The following is a 7,500-nucleotide window of genomic DNA, read 5'->3' on the forward strand; positions in this document are numbered from 1 at the left end:
TAGGGTTAGGGTTATGGATAGGGTTAGGGTTAGGGTTAGGGTTAGGGTTATGGATAGGGTTAGGGTTAAGGTTAGGGTTAGGGATGAAATGGACAAAAATCATCCAAAACAAACTTTTTATTAGTCTCGACTGTTTGAATGGTGAGCAGTGAGTCTTTCCTCCGTAGGACAGTTGCTTAGAGTTGTAACTATACGCAGGAGGAAGCTGCCATCTTTGGGTTAGGGTTGGGGTTATGGATAGGGTTAGGGTTTATGGTTTAGGGTTAGGGTTAGGGTTAGGGTTAGGGTTATGGATAGGGTTAGGGTTAGGGTTAGGGATGGGTTAGGGTTAGGGTTAGGGTTAGGGTTATGGATAGGGTTAGGGTTAGGGTTAGGGTTATGGTTAGGGTTAGGGTTAGGGTTAGGGTTAGGGTTATGGATAGGGTTAGGGTTAGGGTTAGGGTTATGGATAGGGTTAGGGTTAGGGTTAGGGTTATGGATAGGGTTAGGGTTTATGGTTTAGGGTTAGGGTAAGGGATGAAATGGACAAAAATCATCCAAAACAAACTTTTTATTAGTCTCGACTGTTTGAATGGTGAGCAGTGAGTCTTTCCTCCGTAGGACAGTTAGAGTTGTAACTATACGCAGGAGGAAGCTGCCATCTTTGGGTTAGGGTTAGGGTTAGGGTTATGGAAAGGGTTAGGGTTTATGGGTAAGGGTTAGGGTTAGGGATGGGTTAGGGTTAGGGTTAGGGTTAGGGTTATGGATAGGGTTAGGGTTTATGGTTTAGGGTTAGGGTTAGGGATGGGTAAGGGTTAGGGTTAGGGTTAGGGTTATGGATAGGGTTAGGGTTAGGGTTAGGGATGGGTTAGGGTTAGGGTTAGGGTTAGGGTTATGGATAGGGTTAGGGTTAGGGTTAGGGTTAGGGTTATGGATAGGGTTAGGGTTAGGGTTAGGGTTATGGATAGGGTTAGGGTTAGGGTTAGGGTTATGGATAGGGTTAGGGTTTATGGTTTAGGGTTAGGGTTAGGGATGGGTTAGGGTTAGGGTTAGGGTTAGGGTTATGGAAAGGGTTAGGGTTAGGGTTAGGGTTAGGGTTATGGATAGGGTTAGGGTTAAGGTTAGGGTTAGGGATGAAATGGACAAAAATCATCCAAAACAAACTTTTTATTAGTCTCGACTGTTTGAATGGTGAGCAGTGAGTCTTTCCTCCGTAGGACAGTTGCTTAGAGTTGTAACTATACGCAGGAGGAAGCTGCCATCTTTGGGTTAGGGTTAGGGTTATGGATAGGGTTAGGGTTTATGGGTTAGGGTTAGGGTTAGGGATGGGTTAGGGTTAGGGTTAGGGTTAGGGTTATGGATAGGGTTAGGGTTAGGGTTAGGGTTAGGGTTATGGATAGGGTTAGGGTTAGGGTTAGGATTAGGGATGGGTTAGGAATAGGGTTAGGGTTAGGGTTATGGATAGGGTTAGGGTTAGGGTTAGGATTAGGGATGGGTTAGGAATAGGGTTAGGGTTAGGGTTATGGATAGGATTAGGGTTAGGGTTAGGGTTAGGGTTATGGATAGGGTTAGGGTTAGGGTTAGGGTTATGGATAGGGTTAGGGTTAGGGTTAGGGTTAGGGTTATGGATAGGGTTAGGGTTTATGGTTTAGGGTTAGGGTTAGGGATGAAATGGACAAAATTCATCCAAAACAAACTTTTTATTAGTCTCGACTGTTTGAATGGTGAGCAGTGAGTCTTTCCTCCGTAGGACAGTTGCTTAGAGTTGTAACTATACGCAGGAGGAAGCTGCCATCTTTGGGTTAGGGTTAGGGTTAGGGTTATGGATAGGGTTAGGGTTTATGGGTTAGGGTTAGGGTTAGGGATGGGTTAGGGTTAGGGTTAGGGTTAGGGTTATGGATAGGGTTAGGGTTTATGGTTTAGGGTTAGGGTTAGGGATGGGTAAGGGTTAGGGTTAGGGTTAGGGTTATGGATAGGGTTAGGGTTAGGGTTAGGGTTATGGATAGGGTTAGGGTTAGGGTTAGGGATGGGTTAGGGTTAGGGTTAGGGTTATGGATAGGGTTAGGGTTTATGGTTTAGGGTTAGGGTTAGGGATGAAATGGACAAAAATCATTCAAAACAAACTTTTTATTAGTGTCGACTGTTTGAGTGGTGAGCAGTGAGTCTTTCCTCCGTAGGACAGTTGCTTAGAGTTGTAACTATACGCAGGAGGAAGCTGCCATCTTTGGGTTAGGGTTAGGGTTAGGGTTATGGATAGGGTTAGGGTTTATGGTTTAAGGTTAGGGTTAGGGATGGGTTAGGGTTAGGGTTAGGGTTAGGGTTATGGATAGGGTTAGGGTTAGGGTTAGGGTTATGGATAGGGTTAGGGTTAGGGTTAGGGTTAGGGATGGGTTAGGGTTAGGGTTAGGGTTATGAATAGGGTTAGGGTTTATGGTTTAGGGTTAGGGTTAGGGATGAAATGGACAAAAATCATCCAAAACAAACTTTTTATTAGTGTCGACTGTTTGAGTGGTGAGCAGTGAGTCTTTCCTCCGTAGGACAGTTGCTTAGAGTTGTAACTATACGCATGAGGAAGCTGCCATCTTTGGGTTAGGGTTAGGGTTATGGATAGGGTTAGGGTTAGGGTTAGGGTTATGGATAGGGTTAGGGTTTATGGTTTAGGGTTAGGGTTAGGGATGAAATGGACAAAAATCATCCAAAACAAACTTTTTATTAGTGTCGACTGTTTGAGTGGTGAGCAGTGAGTCTTTCCTCCGTAGGACAGTTGCTTAGAGTTGTAACTATACGCAGGAGGAAGCTGCCATCTTTGGGTTAGGGTTAGGGTTAGCGTTATGGATAGCGTTAGGGTTTATGGTTTAGGGTTAGGGTTAGGGATGGGTTAGGGTTAGGGTTAGGGTTATGGATAGGGTTAGGGTTTATGGTTTAGGGTTAGGGTTAGGGTTAGGGTTAGGGTTATGGATAGGGTTAGGGTTAGGGTTAGGGATGGGTTAGGGTTAGGGTTAGGGTTATGGATAGGCTTAGGGTTAGGGTTAGGGTTATGGCTAGGGTTAGGGTTAGGGTTAGGGTTAGGGTTAGGGTTATGGATAGGGTTAGGGTTATGGATAGGGTTAGGGTTTATGTTTTAGGGTTAGGGTTAGGGTTAGGGATGGGTTAGGGTTAGGGTTAGGGTTAGGGTTATGGATAGGGTTAGGGTTAGGGTTAGGGTTATGGATAGGGTTAGGGTTAAGGTTAGGGTTAGGGATGAAATGGACAAAAATCATCCAAAACAAACTTTTTATTAGTCTCGACTGTTTGAATGGTGAGCAGTGAGTCTTTCCTCCGTAGGACAGTTGCTTAGAGTTGTAACTATACGCAGGAGGAAGCTGCCATCTTTGGGTTAGGGTTAGGGTTAGGGTTATGGATAGGGTTAGGGTTTATGGGTTAGGGTTAGGGTTAGGGATGGGTTAGGGTTAGGGTTATGGATAGGGTTAGGGTTAGGGTTAGGGTTAGGGTTATGGATAGGGTTAGGGTTAGGGTTAGGGATGGGTTAGGGTTAGGGTTAGGGTTATGGATAGGGTTAGGGTTAGGGTTAGGGTTAGGGTTATGGATAGGGTTAGGGTTAGGGTTAGGGTTATGGATAGGGTTAGGGTTAGGGTTAGGGTTAGGGTTATGGATAGGGTTAGGGTTTATGGTTTAGGGTTAGGGTTAGGGATGGGTTAGGGTTAGGGTTAAGGTTATGGATCGGGTTAGGGTTAGGGTTAGGGTTATGGATAGGGTTAGGGTTAAGGTTAGGGTTAGGGATGAAATGGACAAAAATCATCCAAAACAAACTTTTTATTAGTCTCGACTGTTTGAATGGTGAGCAGTGAGTCTTTCCTCCGTAGGACAGTTGCTTAGAGTTGTAACTATACGCAGGAGGAAGCTGCCATCTTTGGGTTAGGGTTAGGGTTATGGATAGGGTTAGGGTTTATGGGTTAGGGTTAGGGTTAGGGATGGGTTAGGGTTAGGGTTATGGATAGGGTTAGGGTTAGGGTTAGGGTTATGGATAGGGTTAGGGTTAGGGTTAGGGATGGGTTAGGAATAGGGTTAGGGTTAGGGTTATGGATAGGATTAGGGTTAGGGTTAAGGTTAGGGTTAGGGTTATGGATAGGGTTAGGGTTAGGGTTAGGGTTATGGATAGGGTTAGGGTTAGGGTTAGGGTTAGGGTTATGGATAGGGTTAGGGTTTATGGTTTAGGGTTAGGGTTAGGGATCGGTAAGGGTTAAGGTTAGGGTTAGGGTTATGGATAGGGTTAGGGTTAGGGTTAGGGTTAGGGTTATGGATAGGGTTAGGGTTAGGGTTAGGGTTAGGGTTATGGATAGGGTTAGGGTTTATGGGTTAGGGTTAGGGTTAGGGATGGGTTAGGGTTAGGGTTAGGGTTAGGGTTATGGATAGGGTTAGGGTTTATGGTTTAGGTTTAGGGTTAGGGATGGGTAAGGGTTAGGGTTAGGGTTAGGGTTATGGATAGGGTTAGGGTTAGGGTTAGGGTTATGGATAGGGTTAGGGTTAGGGTTAGGGATGGGTTAGGGTTAGGGTTAGGGTTATGGATAGGGTTAGGGTTTATGGTTTAGGGTTAGGGTTAGGGATGAAATGGACAAAAATCATCCAAAACAAACTTTTTATTAGTGTCGACTGTTTGAGTGGTGAGCAGTGAGTCTTTCCTCCGTAGGACAGTTGCTTAGAGTTGTAACTATACGCAGGAGGAAGCTGCCATCTTTGGGTTAGGGTTAGGGTTAGGGTTATGGATAGGGTTAGGGTTAGGGTTAGGGTTATGGATAGGGTTAGGGTTAGGGTTAGGGTTATGGATAGGGTTAGGGTTAAGGTTAGGGTTAGGGATGAAATGGACAAAAATCATCCAAAACAAACTTTTTATTAGTCTCGACTGTTTGAATGGTGAGCAGTGAGTCTTTCCTCCGTAGGACAGTTGCTTAGAGTTGTAACTATACGCAGGAGGAAGCTGCCATCTTTGGGTTAGGGTTAGGGTTAGGGTTATGGATAGGGTTAGGGTTTATGGGTTAGGGTTAGGGTTAGGGATGGGTTAGGGTTAGGGTTATGGATAGGGTTAGGGTTAGGGTTAGGGTTAGGGTTATGGATAGGGTTAGGGTTAGGGTTAGGGATGGGTTAGGGTTAGGGTTAGGGTTAGGGTTATGGATAGGGTTAGGGTTAGGGTTAGGGTTAGGGTTATGGATAGGGTTAGGGTTAGGGTTAGGGTTATGGATAGGGTTAGGGTTAGGGTTAGGGTTAGGGTTATGGATAGGGTTAGGGTTTATGGTTTAGGGTTAGGGTTAGGGATGGGTTAGGGTTAGGGTTAAGGTTATGGATCGGGTTAGGGTTAGGGTTAGGGTTATGGATAGGGTTAGGGTTAGGGTTATGGATAGGGTTAGGGTTTATGGTTTAGGGTTAGGGTTAGGGATCGGTAAGGGTTAAGGTTAGGGTTAGGGTTATGGATAGGGTTAGGGTTAGGGTTAGGGTTAGGGTTATGGATAGGGTTAGGGTTAGGGTTAGGGTTAGGGTTATGGATAGGGTTAGGGTTTATGGGTTAGGGTTAGGGTTAGGGATGGGTTAGGGTTAGGGTTAGGGTTAGGGTTATGGATAGGGTTAGGGTTTATGGTTTAGGTTTAGGGTTAGGGATGGGTAAGGGTTAGGGTTAGGGTTAGGGTTATGGATAGGGTTAGGGTTAGGGTTAGGGTTATGGATAGGGTTAGGGTTAGGGTTAGGGTTAGGGATGGGTTAGGGTTAGGGTTAGGGTTATGGATAGGGTTAGGGTTTATGGTTTAGGGTTAGGGTTAGGGATGAAATGGACAAAAATCATCCAAAACAAACTTTTTATTAGTGTCGACTGTTTGAGTGGTGAGCAGTGAGTCTTTCCTCCGTAGGACAGTTGCTTAGAGTTGTAACTATACGCAGGAGGAAGCTGCCATCTTTGGGTTAGGGTTAGGGTTAGGGTTATGGATAGGGTTAGGGTTTATGGTTTAAGGTTAGGGTTAGGGATGGGTTAGGGTTAGGGTTAGGGTTAGGGTTATGGATAGGGTTAGGGTTAGGGTTAGGGTTAGGGTTATGGATAGGGTTAGGGTTAGGGTTAGGGTTGGGATGGGTTAGGAATAGGGTTAGGGTTAGGGTTATGGATAGGATTAGGGTTAGGGTTAGGGTTAGGGTTAGGGTTAGGGTTATGGATAGGGTTAGGGTTAGGGTTAGGGTTATGGATAGGGTTAGGGTTAGGGTTAGGGTTATGGATAGGGTTAGGGTTTATGGTTTAGGGTTAGGGTTAGGGATGAAATGGACAAAATTCATCCAAAACAAACTTTTTATTAGTCTCGACTGTTTGAATGGTGAGCAGTGAGTCTTTCCTCCGTAGGACAGTTGCTTAGAGTTGTAACTATACGCAGGAGGAAGCTGCCATCTTTGGGTTAGGGTTAGGGTTAGGGTTATGGATAGGGTTAGGGTTTATGGGTTAGGGTTAGGGTTAGGGATGGGTTAGGGTTAGGGTTAGGGTTAGGGTTATGGATAGGGTTAGGGTTAGGGTTAGGGTTAGGGTTATGGATAGGGTTAGGGTTAGGGTTAGGGTTGGGATGGGTTAGGAATAGGGTTAGGGTTAGGGTTATGGATAGGATTAGGGTTAGGGTTAGGGTTAGGGTTATGGATAGGGTTAGGGTTCGGGTTAGGGTTATGGATAGGGTTAGGGTTAGGGTTAGGGTTAGGGTTATGGATAGGGTTAGGGTTTATAATTTAGGGTTAGGGTTAGGGATGAAATGGACAAAATTCATCCAAAACAAACTTTTTATTAGTCTCGACTGTTTGAATGGTGAGCAGTGAGTCTTTCCTCCGTAGGACAGTTGCTTAGAGTTGTAACTATACGCAGGAGGAAGCTGCCATCTTTGGGTTAGGGTTAGGGTTAGGGTTATGGATAGGGTTAGGGTTTATGGGTTAGGGTTAGGGTTAGGGATGGGTTAGGGTTAGGGTTAGGGTTAGGGTTATGGATAGGGTTAGGGTTTATGGTTTAGGGTTAGGGTTAGGGATGGGTAAGGGTTAGGGTTAGGGTTAGGGTTAGGGTTATGGATAGGGTTAGGGTTAGGGTTAGGGTTATGGATAGGGTTAGGGTTAGGGTTAGGGATGGGTTAGGGTTAGGGTTAGGGTTAGGGTTATGGATAGGGTTAGGGTTTATGGTTTAGGTTTAGGGTTAGGGATGAAATGGACAAAAATCATCCAAAACAAACTTTTTATTAGTGTCGACTGTTTGAGTGGTGAGCAGTGAGTCTTTCCTCCGTAGGACAGTTGCTTAGAGTTGTAACTATACGCAGGAGGAAGCTGCCATCTTTGGGTTAGGGTTAGGGTTAGGGTTATGGATAGGGTTAGGGTTTATGGTTTAGGGTTAGGGTTAGGGATGGGTTAGGGTTAAGGTTAGGGTTATGGATAGGGTTAGGGTTTATGGTTTAGGGTTAGGGTTAGGGATGGGTTAGGGTTAGGGTTAGGGTTAGGGTTAGGGTTATGGATAGGGTTAGGGTT

This window comes from Neolamprologus brichardi, chromosome 23 (assembly GCF_056152115.1).
Source record: "Neolamprologus brichardi isolate AB-2024 chromosome 23, ASM5615211v1, whole genome shotgun sequence".
Classification (NCBI taxonomy): Eukaryota; Metazoa; Chordata; class Actinopteri; order Cichliformes; family Cichlidae; genus Neolamprologus; species Neolamprologus brichardi.